General features: G+C 42.5%; 1 protein-coding gene across 15 annotated transcripts in view; it reads right to left on the reverse strand.

Annotated features, from left to right (window-relative positions):
* Positions 1-13,077, reverse strand: part of C1D (C1D nuclear receptor corepressor) — a 132,374-nt gene extending 119,297 nt beyond the window's left edge. For 12 of the 15 annotated variants that reach the window (XM_055540509.1, XM_055540506.1, XM_055540505.1 and 9 more), the window contains exon 1: positions 12,920-13,077. The gene's annotated coding sequence lies outside the window, so the exon portion shown is untranslated. Of the gene's footprint in view, positions 1-2,017; positions 2,157-10,979; positions 11,129-12,919 lie in introns of those variants that run through there. The other 3 variants (XM_055540497.1, XM_055540498.1, XM_055540499.1) reach the window with 3 other exon arrangements.
* Positions 13,078-14,981: the final 1,904 nt, after the last annotated feature.

Raw genomic sequence — 14,981 nt, forward strand, 5'->3', positions numbered from 1 at the left:
CTTACTGCAGTTTTCCCCATTTCATTTCATGGCAACTCCACCTTTTCAACTGCTCAGGCGTAAAGTTACAGAATGACCCTTGACTCCTCTCCCACCCTATCTTTAAAACATATTCAGAATCTAACCACGTCCTACCACCTTCACTGCTTCCACCCTGGTCCAAACTAGTCTGAGCCATCATTGTGTCTTGCTGGGATTGTTTCAACAGCCTCCTAAATGGCCTCCTCGTTTCTATTCCAATAGTTTACTATCAAGAAAGCAAATGATCATCCCAAATCTAAGTCAGACTCCCACAAGCCTCTGCTTGGAAACCTTTAAAGGCTTGCTGCTTCACTCAGGAAGAGACTGAAAAAGTCCTGACTCTCTGCTACTTCTTCTGTGACCTTATCTCCTCTCACTCTGCCCCAGCTCACTCCACTCCAGCCATGAAGACCTCACTGCTCTTCTTATCAGGCTCACCCCTACTTCGGAGCCTTTGGACTCCTCTCCTTCCTAGAAACGTTTCTCCTGAACCAGTGGCTTCAGAGCTCACGACTTCACCTTTGCTACATCTCTACTCAAATGCTGTCTACTCGTAAAGCTTTCCTGACCACCCTATTTAAAATGCACACCCCTCCTCTCATTCCAGAGCCTCCTATCTCCTTCTCCTACAGTCCTCAATAGCATCTGACATATTTCATTTATTGTCTGTCTACCTCCAAAAGACAGTAAACACTGACACAGGAGAGCAGGAATTTTTGTGTCTTGTTCACTGCCAGGCAGTCAATACACATTTGTTGAATGAAGAAACTATATAGAACAAAAACTAAGAATAATCTAAATAGTCATTAACAGGAGAACAGTTAAGTGAATTACACATCTATCCAAGATAATAGTAAAAATAAAGAAGTTAATCTTTATATGCTGCTGCTGCTGCTGCTAAGTCACTTCAGTCGTGTCCAACGCTGTGCGACCCCATGGACTGCAGCCCACCAGGCTCCTCTGTCCCTGGGATTCTCCAGGCAAGAACACTGGAGTGGGTTGCCATTTCCTTCTCCCAATCTTTATATAGTAATACACAATAAGTGGTGAAAAAAGTCATAGAACATAGTATAGAACACATAACACAAATGCCATTATATATATGTAGATGTGTGGTGCTCAAGGAGACTCTTGAGAGTCCTTTGGACAGCAAGGAGATCAAGTCAGTCAAGCCTATAGGAAATCAACCCTAAATATTCACTGGAAGGACTGATGCTGAAGTTGAAGCTCCAATACTTTGGCCACCTGATATGAGGAGCTGACTCACTGGAAAAGACCCTGATGCTGGGAAAGATGGAAGGCAAAAGAAGGGGGTGGCAGAGGATGAGATGGTTAGAAAGCATTACTGATTCAATGGATGTCAATTTGAGCAAACCTCCGGAGATGGTGAAGGACTGGTGTGCTGCAGTCCACAGAGAGGCAAAGAGTCGAACATGACTTAGTGACTGAACAACAACAACAAATGCTGAAAAACCTCTGGAAGGAGACACACAAAATCAGACATTCTCTCTCCGAAGGGGCAGGAATTAGGGAATGGGATCAGCGCAGACTCATGTTATTCACTCTTCATTCTTCATTGTTTAAATTTTGTTATTTCAAAAAGCATGTATTAAAATCATAATAAAAATAAACAATCATTAAATTTTAAAAGGCAAACTTTAATAATGTACTTTGGTTTTTAACAAATACTGTAAGAATAAAAAACACAAGACCTTTATTTAAATGTGAAATTTTTCATCTGATTTTTCTATTAGAAAAGATTTCCCCTCAAGAATCATGACGGAGATTTTTCCTGCAATTATTCCCTGTCCCTAAGCCCCAATAAGCAAGTAGTTATTTATTGTTGAAATGGGTTAGGGTGAACACTGAAAGCAAGGCAGTAAGTAAGAATAATGACTCTCATTAAATCTGAACCAAACCACTTGCCTTTTTCCTAACTAAAAAACAAAGGCAATGTAGACTGGAAAATAAAGACTGTTCTAGTACCAGAAATTACCTCCAATTCAAATGATTTCTTCAAACATTTTACACAGACAGTTACCGAGTATCTGCTCCTTCCACAGGAAGCACTGCAAGGAAGGAGCTGCCGTCACTGCCTTCTGTCCCCTTTGTTACTCGGATGCCACGAGGAAGCTGTGAATGGACACTATCAGGAGCAACAGCCAACACCTGAACTCCACTGCCTGTGAACCGGGCATTACTCTAAGCATCCACACACATTTCTCCATTTACTCCTCACAGACTACAAATGGAACCACACGCAACTTGCCCAAGATTGTGCATGGTAAAACTCCAAAGAAGAGAAGAAAAAGAGAACTCACCCACTGCTCCTCACTCCCTGCCTGGTGCCAAAGGCATTCCTCACCCCTCCACCTTCCTTCTAAAGTGTCGACCGCAGAAGTGGAGAAAGTGGAAGAGGACCAGAGAGAAGCTGCCTCTCTCCATCTCTCAGGAATGTCTGGCAGAGACGCAGGGACAGAGGGGAGAATCCCTACCCAGCAACCCTTACAGGATGGAACTGCCATTCCTTCCCTCCCCTCCCTGCCAGTGATGAGAGCCGCAACACCCACCAGAGAAGAGGAGGGGGACAGGACACCATCCCTGCTCTCCCCCCCTCCACCCTCTGCTTCAGGGAGCTCAGTGCAGCCAGGAACCTGGGAGTCGTCCCGCACCCCATCCTCAGGCCCCAGTCCCACCAGTCCTGTCAGTTCGGCCTCTTAATCTCCTTGGGCCACAAGCTCTCCTCCATTCTCACTAAATTTCACTAAGTCATTTAAAGTAGTCTCCCTCCTGTCAGTTTTTCTCCACTTTCAATTTTAAGATACTACAAAACATGACTTTTCTGTAACGACAGTCTGGTCATGGTACACCCCTGCTTCAAATGCTGCCTTAGCTCCCGGCTACCCGGAAGATAAACCCCAAACCTCTTGTATGGATGTCAAGCTCATTTCCAGTGGCCCCTATTTGTCTGACTAGCCTCATCTTTCATTTCTCCCCTCTTCCAATCCTACAGCTATAGCCACCATAGCAGCTTTCCAAATATTCTTTGCCCATCTGGTTCTCGACACAGGAACCACCCTTCCCACTTCACTCTGTACTAACCCTGCTTATCTTTGCAGGTAAGATCAGGTTTCTTTTAGTGGATATGACTTCTCTGAGTGACATCCTTCCATTCTGTCTAGGTGAGCACAACTACAAGTTATCATGTCACCTAAAGCACGAGCTGGTGACACGTGTTAATTTACTTAACTTCCCTTTGACTACAGGCTCCCTGAGGAGGCGGTGTCACACTGATGTGTCACCAGAATGGCTTTATGTCCCACCTTGCCCAAGACAGTCCTCGTTTATGCCTGCTGTTTCAGCTCACCATCTGCTCTGCTCTCTATTTCTCTCTCAGAAGTCCCAGTTTGAGCAACAAATTACAGGGTCACCCTAAACAAAAGGAGCTTCTCTGACCTCTGCCACTACTCCTCACCCGACTTTGTCAGAGAACAGGAGAGCTGAGGAAGTGGCTCCCAGTACCAGCTGGGGTTCAACCACAGCAGCAGAACCAGTCGGAGGTAGTTTGAAGAGATGTACTGCAAGAAACTGGCTCATGCAATTGTGGCGGCTGGCTAAGTAACACTGAAATCTGCAGGGCAGGCAAGCAAGAAAGAACATGCTGGAACCGTTGGCTGCAAGCCGAAACTGCTGTCCACAGGTGGAACTTTTTCGTCAAGGAAGCCTCAGCTCTGCTTTCTAAAGCCTTCCAATTAACTGGATCAAGCCCACTCAGATTATCTAGAATAATCTCCCTAAAGTCAACTGTTTGTGTATTTCAGTTGTATCTACAAATACCTTCAGAGCAATACCTAGGGTGGTGCTGGACTGAATGTCTGGGGCTGCAGCCTAGCCAAGCTGATGCATCAAAAGACCATCCACTGCTGTAAGCCTCCAGATCTACAGCCAGGAAAGGTATATTCCTGGCATCACAAACTGCTGCTCTGACACCATGTTTCCACAATAGCCACGTTACTGATGACCATTAACAATGGTCTGATGACCAAGTAACAAAACTAGAGTTCAAATTCCAGTTAACAAATGTGGAAGAAATGATAACTTAAAAAAAAAAATCATCATTTTGTAACCCCTAGTGAAATTACTGATTCAGGTAATGATCACAGATAAAAGGGGAAGCTTACAGCAGAAGAGTAAGACTGTCAATACCTGAACCCACGGGTGAGTCTGCACCATTCCAAGCAGGACATAAACATATCATGAACCTCCTGATGTGAAGCAATGTGACAAACACAGCTCCATCTGTGTAGCATTTCCGACTCCCCTCAGAAGAGCTGAATCTGAATATAACTGAACCTGTGGAGCTAACTTCCAATTTATAGGAAATATGGAAGATAGAGAAGTTCACAAGAAAGCAAATACACAAATCTGGAATGAGAAATATTGTACAGGAAAACTGACCTGATTTCCATAACAGGTAAATGGCATGAAGAAAAACTAAGAAAAGGGAGAGCAGGGAGAGAAAGAAGAGATCTACCTTTAGATCTAACAATCAAACGGAATGTGCAGACCTTGTTTGGATCTTGATTCAAATAAACTGAGTGTAAAAAGATATCTTTGAAAGAAAGAATCCTGAATCTGGATCAGGTATTGGATGACACTAAGAAATTGAGAATGTTGCTATGAAATTAGAATTCAGCTATAAAAATGGCTTCACAGTTACATAAGAAAATACTCCTATCATTTAAGAATGAACACTGATACACATGAGTGCAGTGGTAAAGAATCCGACTGCAATGCAAAAGATGCAGGTTTGATCCCTGGGTCAGGAAGATTCCATGGAGGAGGAAACGGCAACTCACGCCAGTATTCCTGCCTGGAAAATCCCATGGACAGACGAGTCTGGCAGGCTACAGTCCAAGGGGTCGCAAAGAGTCTCACACACACACACACACACACACACACACAAACACACTAATGTATATAGGGTAAAATTATAGAACATGTTGAATTTACCTTAATAAAAAAAAAAAAAAAGCTGGTCTTCACAGATTAATCATGCTTTGAGAACAAAGATAACCCATGTACAATATTCCTATTAGAAATATTAGATAGTCAACCCATCAATTAACATTTTGAATATAACCTAGTCCATAAATTGGGGAACACCTACATAGAAAGTATAGTCTAGAATACTCGACTACAATTTCATTCCAACTCCAAATATAACCTGGGGTCAGGGGAACATAGGTTACTGGGTGTTCACCAGCTGTGATAGTTGCCAAACAACGTACAAAAATAAGACAAAGCCAGTGGCCTCAAATAAGGTTTATATTACTAACATTTCCAACAAAGGCTTTGTTCTAGTATCTATTACTTCCATAATGTCACAAACTTCCTTCTTAAAAAAACCCTGAGGCCTTACATTTTCGGAGAAGGCAATGGCACCCCACTCCAGTACTCTTGCCTGGAAAATCCCACGGATGGAGGAGCCTGGTGGGCTGCCGTCTATGCGGCCGCACAGAGTAAGATACGACTGAGCGACTTTAATTTCACTTTTCACTTTCATGCACTGGAGAAGAAAATGGCAACCCACTCCAGTGTTCTTGCCTGGAGAATCCCAGGGACGGGGGAGCCTGCTGGGCTGCCGTCTATGGGGTGGCACGGAGTCAGACAGGACTGAAGCGACTTAGCTTACATTTTACCTGGCCCTTACAAAAATGTCTGCATGCAAAAATAAACAAACCAAGCCTACAGTCAAATGAAAAACTAGGGGAAAATATTTGCAACATAAAGACAGATAAAAGAAGCCTCTGCAAATCAACAACACACAAGAATACTTGCAATTTTAAAGCAACTATACTCCAACAAAAATAAATAAAATAGGGGGAAAAAAAACCTTCAACCCAAAAGAAAAATGAACAAAGAAAATCAGCAGTTCACATATAAAGGAATCCAGATGACCAAGAGGCATAAAGCAAGCTACTCAATCTTACTCATAATTAAAGAAACATAAATCACCAGAACAAGATGCCATTTTTCACCTGTCAAACAAGCAAAAATCAAGAAGATTGATAGTACTTAATATGGGCAAAGGTGAGGAGAAACAGCCTCTCATTCACTATTAATTGGAGTGTAAACCAACCATTTTGGGGGCAGATTTGGCACTATGCTTTAAAATTGCATATGCACAAAGTCTTTGACCCAGCAATTTTACTTCTGAAAATGTACATTTTCACACAAGATAACGTTTAAGGATGTCCACTGCAACACTTCTTAAAATACACTTTAAAGCAAGAAACAACTTCCATGCTCATTAGGAGAACTGGCTACATAACATGAAATATTCCTTCAATGAAATACTGTGTAGCAGAGAAAAATAAGCAGAGCTTCAATTCCTGAAATATATTAAGTGAGCAAAAATTGAAGAACAGCATTCATAGTACAACCCACTTGTTTTTAAAAAGAAATGAGTGTGGAGGTATAATTCTTTATGTAAATTTCTTAAAAAATACAAAGGAGACCCTTAACTAGGGTTATTTCTGGAAAAACAAAGCAGTACGGTGAAGGAGCACATTTTATGTTATACTCTCAGAATTAAGATTTCTAAATAATATCTGTAATGCAATAGTACATACGTATATAAACAAAAATTTCAACTATCTGAAATTCTGATTTTACTTTAGTCGCAAATATGCCAGATAAAATGTCATTTCCACCCAGCTTAGCAATTACAATCAAACCTACGTTCTTTAGCTCTGTTATATTCAAAGAACCATATGAATGGATTGCCTTCCCTACACCTAAATTTTCTAGCTACCATAAGACCACTTTCTCCCTGTTTTCAAGGTAGAAGAGCCGTTTTAGCCTCGATCTCTGTAGGAACTCCTCCCTGAGTTGTTGGGGGACTCCCGGCCACCACCCTGTCTAGCCTGCTCCCCAGGAATCAAACAAGGGTCTCCTGCATTGCAGGCGGATTCTTTATCACCTGAACTACCAGAGAAGCCCGTAGTCAATGCTAAGTAAATGTTAGACAGTTACATGACATTGAGGAGTATGTGGTGGGAAGAGAGTTCGTGTGTTCATGCACAAATGTTTGCGCATATGTGTTCAGTCATGCCCAATTCTTTACGAGCCCATGTACTATAGCCAGTCAGGCTATCCCAGCAAGAATGGCATGGGATTATGCCATTTCTCCTCCAGGGGAGCTTCCTGACCCAGGGATCGAACCCAAGTCCCCTGTATCGGCAGGCAGATTCTTTACTACTGAGCCACCTGGGGAAAAAATAGGGATAAATAAAGCAACTGTCAGGCAACCGACAAAGGACTCAGTTGAAGTAAGGTAGCATTAATTTGGGTCTTTTGTGAATTTATTTAGCAGGGTTCATAAGAGTCGGACACGACTGAGCGACTTCACTTTCACTTTTCACTTTCATGCATTGGAGAAGGAAATGGCAACCCACTCCAGTGTTCTTGCCTGGAGAATCCCAGGGACAGGGGAGCCTGGAAGGCTGCCGTCTATGGGGTCACACAGAGTCGGACACGACTGAAGTGACTTAGCATAGCATAGTGGGCCTGGAGCAAGAATGGTAATCCAAAATGAGGCACTGGCTAATGGGCCCAAGAGAAAGGACTTGCAAAAGTATCTTTAACAGCTGACTGGGAGGTGTGGCCTTGAAGGGAGAGAAGTAAGGCTTCTTCCTCTGCTTGGAATACCTCCTCCTGATTCCTCCCCTGTCTTCTGGGCCTAATAAAACCTATTAATCGTTTAAAACCCATGTCAAATGCCCTCTTCTCTATAAAGGCTTCCATACCTCCCAAGCCAAAGTAGTCTCTTCTTCCTTTTTGTCCTAACATTTACCATACTGTTGTCATTTATCCATCAATAACACTCCTTCTCATGTTTATCAAGATAAACCTGAAAATGTCAACCCTCACTTATCTGATCCATAACCTGCATCTGACAACAGTAAACACATTACTTCACCCTGAATTCCACAACACTACTACTACTACTACTAAGTCACTTCAGTCGTGTCCGATTCTGTGCGACCCCCCAGACGGCAGCCCACCAGGCTCCCCCGTCCCTGGGATTCTCCAGGCAAGAACACTGGAGTGGGTTGCCATTTCCTTCTCCAGTGCATGAAAGTGAAAAGTGAAAGGGAAGTCGCTCAGTCATATCCGACTCTTAGCGACCCCACGGACTGCAGCCTACCAGGCTCCTCCATCCATGGGATTTTCCAGGCAAGAGTACTGGAGTGGGGTGCCAATCCACAACACTAGACTCTCAAAATTGTCCTTTGTCCTCGGATGGCTGTTCTTTCTGTCTACTTTGTTGGGTCCTTATCGCCCCAAACCTATAAAGGCCAAAATGCCTCAGGACTCAAGTCTACTGCTTTTCTGTTTACAGTCCTTTGGCAACTGCCTCTAGTCCCACAATTTTAAGTACCATATCACTACTCCCAACTGACCTTTTCCACTAATGACTTCCCCACTGAATTCCAGACCTCAATTGCCTATAGCATCTCCACTTGGATAACTAAGAGACATCTCAAACTTAACATATCATAATAAACGCTCAATTCTACCTCACAAACCTGCTGCTCTCATAGTTCTCCACTTCTCGGTTAATGGGAATTAACCCTTCTGGTTGCTCAAAGTCCCAAACCTGGACAGCTCTTTTACCATCCACATTCAATCCATAAGCAAATCTGTTAGCTTTACCTATGAAGTACGTCCAAAATCCGAACTGCTACTCACCAGTGACTTCTTTCAGCTGTGAAGACACGATCTTCTTATGTGAATTATTACAACACCTTCCTAATTAGTCTCCTGGCTTTGCCCTACCCCTCTCTCCAACAAGCTGCTCTAACACAGCAGGCAGAATGAGCCTGTTAAATACCTAAATCAGATTGTATCACTCCTCTGCTCAAAACTCTCCACTGGTTATTTCCCAATGTATCTCCACATGATTAACATAAAGTCTTGCCACATATTAAGTATATGGTAACTATCTGTTCACTAACTAAAAACAATGAAAGTAAACTGGAACCAAATTTTGGAGAATCTCAATACCAGATTAGGATAGTCACCGTGTGGATTCAAAAGAAGATATACAATAATGTACATCCCGGGGCTGTTTCCATCCTTATGCCAAGCAGAGTTACATACAATTAGGAACTAAATCAGAAACAAATCAATATACTATTTGGGGGAAAACTAGAGAGATCTCTGCAGATGTTGCATCAGAACTCTATTAACATAATGACTTTTTTGCACAGCATTGCTGCTGCTAAGTCGCTTCAGTCGTGTCCGACTCCGCGGGACCCCATAGACGGCAGCCCACCAGGCTCCCCTGTCCCTGGGATTCTCCAGGCAAGAACACTGGAGTGGGCTCCCATCTCCTTCTCCAATGCATGAAAATGAAAACTGAAAGTGAAGTTGCTCAGTCGTGTCCGACTCTTAGCGACCCCATGGACTGCAGCCCACCAGGCTCCTCCATCCATGGGATTTTCCAGGCAAGAGTACTGGAGTGGGGTGCCATCGCCTTCTCCAATGCACAGCATTACCTTAGAAAATAACGGTGAAACGACCATACAACGATCTCTCCAAAAATACTGTCTTTAGCAGACAGTCCATGCTAGTGTCACTTGTAACTCTCCTTCATATTTAGAGTAAAATCCCAGAGAAAAGTTAGAGATGCTAACCTCTAAAAACAAAATTATCCCGAGGTCTCATAATAGAAAAAAATATATAAATTACAAAGATGTTGCTTAAGATTGAGACAAATAGTTAAATCAGATTACAATGAAATTAATTCTATTGTTAATTCCAAAGTTTCATTCGAAGTGTTTTCAAAATTAGTCATGTGAAGCAGCAAAATTACCTTCCAAAACTATGGAATTTGCTTATGACAAGATTCTCATCTCAGGTATACTGTGCAGGTTAAATGAACAATACAGGTAAAGTTTTTAGAACAATGCCTGTCTCAGGACTCAATATATTAATTAGTAATATTAGTTATTATTTTACTAATGTGAAAATATTCCAACACCCAAACCACTGGGGGCGGCTTAAAGCCATATTTGCAAGGTCAACAGTTTGGAAACAGTCACTAACTGAGATATGACATATAAACTGCCTTGACTATTTTGAAAAACCACTGTTCACACTATCATTATTTTCTCTTTCAAAAATATCATTTCCATCCATCACAAACGGTTCCCGGAGTTTCAACAGGGATTATCTGCTTATTTCCGGATCCTAAGTGAACATTCGGCTAAGTCTCGGGTCACTCTACTATCAGATAGTCCAAGGTGGGCAGCAAACATCTCACTGGGACAGAGACATCTTTATCAAGCCAAAAATGAATTGCAGTCAACAAATAGCAAAACACGAAAGATACATTCAAACAGAAATCTGAATCACACTATTCCTGGACCACAAAGAAAAACCACTGTTAAAAGATTCCATTAGATTTCAACTTAGGATCAAAATTAGCTTCCCATCTCAGGTGGGTTAATATCGCAGCAGCAGGCAGGGCATAATCATGTACCTAAATGACAAAGGCGGATGACAAGGGAAAGCTACTCTCCTACATCTTCCACTTCTGCCTTCCTCTCTCAATCGGGTTTCAAAGCACCAGAAAAGTAACGGAGAAGTCACGAGCTTTTAATTTCTCCGCCCACCAACACTTAAGAGGCGGAGCTAACAGACGAAGAAAAGCGAAAGGCCGGACCCAAAGAAACGGGAGGGGCCGAGAGAAGCCCAAGCCAGCAAGCGGCCTTAAGAAAGCGGAAGTGGGGGTCCTGCAATGGACCCCCATTGCAGGTTACTCCAACTCTCGCACTCGCGGAAGGCTACGCAGCACGGCCCCGCTTCTCCCCTGACAGGGGGCTCCCAGGAGAAGCGGACTTAGACAGAAGCACGAGAAAAATTCCAACCCCACTTCAGAATAATACCTCGCGGACCTTCCACGTCTGCCTTCCGGAAAGCTGTCGGCGATGGTGACGTCAGTGGCGCGCCAGCTCTGCGAGCGTGGAGAGCGACGCTCTCCGATGACCTCACGCTTTTCACCACACCCCTTTAACCCTTTCCCTTCTGCCCACAAAGGCGATCTCTGGCCCCACTGACTGAAGCTGTGGGAGGGAATGGGTATGCTGGGGGTTGTGGGGCGCCGGTCCGTTTTTCTAGATTTGTATCCCTGGTGGCTCAGACCGTAGAGAATCTGCCTGCAACGTATGACACCCTGGTTGGATGAGATGGCTGGATGGCATCACCGACTCGATGGACGTGAGTCTGAGTGAACTCCGGGAGTTGGTGATGGACAGGGAGGCCTGGCATGCTGCGATTCACGGGATTGCAAAGAGTCGGACACGGCTGAGTGACTGAACTGAACTGAGAGCATAATTACAAACTAACCTTAAAATATCACAAATTATAGTGTGATCCTACAACACACGACTAGTACACAATTCACACAACGTGGAAGTCACAGTGTGAGTTCAACAACATCCAGACTGTACTCAAGAAAACCAGTTCTCTGATCTTGGTTGCTGGAGGGATGCCAAATTGTCAAAAAAAATTTAAACTATTATTCTCAGTTTTGCCCTCATCTTATTGTGGACAGGTAATAACAAATAGTTTGGGAATTGGCATCAGTCCAGAAATCACATTTTCAGTAGCACTATGCTTGAAAGTTAGGTACATAGCCTTACCAGGAAGACTGTTGAGATTTGGAAAAACTGAAACATCACCCAGAATAACTCAGAACTTGACAGTTCATCCTGCACCAAAGTGGTAATGAGACTTCCAGGCAAAATGTCACACCTTTAGGTCTAAGTCGTGGAAGCAAACACTGAAATGCAGTTAGTACAAGAGGTTTGGGATTGGGGTAAGTAGGGATGTCTCTGAAAGATAAAGAGGGAGGAAGCAGAATTGAGCAGAGTCTCAGACCACGATGTACATCTGATAGGGTCTCGGCCACCCCAACTACAATAAGTTCCAGAGCAAAGAACTCCCCAGAGGAGACCACACTGGGCAGAGGTGGCGAGGAACTGGCACCCATTCCTCTGGTCTGTCATTGTCATTTTTAAGTGCCTTCAACTTAAAAACTGAAGCAGAGCCTAAAGATTCAGCCAATTGGTGATTCTCAGTCAAGTTGTACAACTGAATGATAAATTCTTTCTTAAAGGGAGATCTGAGGGTGCACCTCCTGAACTGCTTACTGTACACCCAACCATCCACATCACGGTAGCACCACAATCCCATGATTTGTTCAACAAATATTTACTGAATCTCTATTAAATGACAGACTCTATTCTACATCTTATAAGTAGAGCAGTGAAGAAAAGACCCTCCTTGGGATGGAGCTCAGATTCAAATTTACAGCTGGGAATACCTCCCCGTCTTCTCTTCCTCCCTTTTCATCCACTTTTCTTCCCTCTTCTTTTCCTTCACCACAGTTTTTTCTCCTATAATTCCTGATTTCAACATTTAAAACTTCCAGAGTCATGCCTGAGTATTGCTGCCAGAGAATGCCCAGATGGTGAGACTTTCTGTCTTGAAACCAACAAAAGGAGTTTTTAGAGGATGAGGAATTGCTGCCTCACCATCTTTACTGTTTGCCTAAATGACCTCAGTATATAAGCCACTTCCTCTTTTTCTTTCTATTGCCTGGTCCTTCTTTCCTTCCTTCTCCCCACTCCAATGCCCTGTGTTACAGTATTTCATTAATCAGAAACATTCTGGTGAGATCAGAATATCTAAATAGGTTGTCAGCTCATAAGGCATTCCAAAACAGAAGAATGGTAGTTGTTCCATTATCGTCTTAGTCCCTGTATGCTGGCATCAAAATATTATAGACTGAGTGGCTTATAAATAACAGACATCTGTTTCTTACCGTTATGGAGGCTGGAGGTCCAAGATCAGGGTGTAAGTATGGTCAGATGAGGATTATCTTCCAGTCAAGGACTTCCAACTTCTTGTATTAGCATCATCACTTGGAGAAGGAAGAAGGGAGCTCTCTCGGACCTTATTTATGAGGGAGCTAACTCCATCATGAGGGGTCCACCCTTATGATCTAATCATCTCCCAAAGGCCCCACCCGGCTCCTAATACCTTCAGCTTGAACATTAGATTTTCAGTGTATGAATTTGGGGAATATGTAAACATCCAGACCATAGCATTCATCTGTATCTCTCTGTGCTTTATTATCCTAAAAGATTTGCACACAAAAAATGGGATAAGACAGGATTTGGAAACTTTCCTAGAATTAGCCACTTGAAAAAATAATTGTGCTAAAGGCAATGCTTATTTTAAAAAATTTATTCTTGTCATATTCCTTTAAACCTAGCTGTTTAATAGCATTCTTCAAAAAAAAAGTCAATGTTTATAGACATACTCAAATATATATATATATATATAAAAATTTATTACTCAGAATAAACCCTTCCTGTGAACTGCATCCCTGTGAATTGCATGTAGTTCTGTTCTCTGATTTCAAAGCTATCTCCTGCCATTCGCACGTGAAGAATAACCTGAGTTTTCTTGATTTATGATCAAGGATTCAGGTTTATATATTCTTCTTAAAAGGCTTTAATTTTTTAAATTTTATTATTTATTTATTTATTTTTGGCTGCTCTGGGTCTTTGTTGCTGCTCAGGCTTTTCTCCAGTTGTGGTGCCTAGGCTTCTCATTCCAGTGTCTCCTTTTGGTGCAGAGCACAGACTCTAGGGTGAGGGCTTCCGTAGTTTCAGCACGTGGGCTCAGTAGTTATAACTCCCAGGCTCTGGAACACAGGCTCAATAGTTGTGGCACATGAGCTTGGTTGCTCCACAGCATGTGAAGTCTTCCTGGATTAGGGATCAAACCTATGTCTCCTGCATTGGCAGGCAGATTCTTTACCACTGAGCTACCAAGCCCCCAGATATATACATTCATTTTCATATTCTTTTCCATCATAGATTATTACAAGATATTGAAGTGCTATACAGTGAAAGAAAAGTAAAGTGTTGGTCGCTCTGTCGTATCTGACTTCTTTGCAACCCCATGGACTGTAGCCCATCAGGATCCTCTGTCCATGGAATTCTCCAGGCAACAATACTATGGGTAGCCATTCCTTTCTCCAGGGGATCTTCCCAACCCAGGGATTGAACCCAGGTCTCCTGCATTGCAGGCACATTCTTTACCATCTGAGCCAGCAGGGAAGCTATACAGTAGGTGCTTGTTATTTATCTATTTTTTGTATCTAGTAGTGTGTATCTGTTAATTCCAAACTCCCAATTCATTCCTCCCTCACTCTTTCCTCTTTGGTAACCCTAAGTTTGTTTTTTATGTCTGTGAGTCTGTTTCCATCTTGTAAATAAGTTCATTTCTGTCATTTTTTTTGGATTCCACATATAAGCAATATCATATGATTTTTATCTTTCTCTGTCTCACTTCACTTAGTTGAAGTAAATATGATAAGTAAGTTGAAGGAAGTAACAGGTCCATCAAGCTTCTGCAAATGGCATCATTTCATTCTTTTTTATGGCTGGGTAATATTCCACTGTATGCATCTTCTTTATCCATTCATCTGTCAATGGGGCTTTAGGTTGTTTCCAGGTCTTGGCTATTGTAAACAGTATATGCTAAAGAGAAGAAACTGGCTAAAGAGTCAGAGGGCTAAGATTCCTTCCCATTGACAGCACCCGTTTGCACTCACTAAACTTTGCTATTTTCCTTAAAGGTTTAAAAGAGCTTGACAACCCCCTTCCTACCCACACTATTCCATAAATTGTTTTGAGGAAGCTATGGTGTGTGCAGACAAAAATGCAAATTCACTTATGATTTGATTCTATCATAATCATATTGCCAACTTTATAAGATGTTAATTGAGGAATGAGACAATCAGTTGTGTTTTATGAGGCCATTATGACAACCTCATATGCCCAGTGAGTGAGCCAGCCATGAGAGTGAAATGC

The sequence above is a fragment of the Bubalus kerabau genome, chromosome 11, assembly GCF_029407905.1.
Source record: "Bubalus kerabau isolate K-KA32 ecotype Philippines breed swamp buffalo chromosome 11, PCC_UOA_SB_1v2, whole genome shotgun sequence".
In the NCBI taxonomy this organism is placed as follows: Eukaryota; Metazoa; Chordata; class Mammalia; order Artiodactyla; family Bovidae; genus Bubalus; species Bubalus kerabau.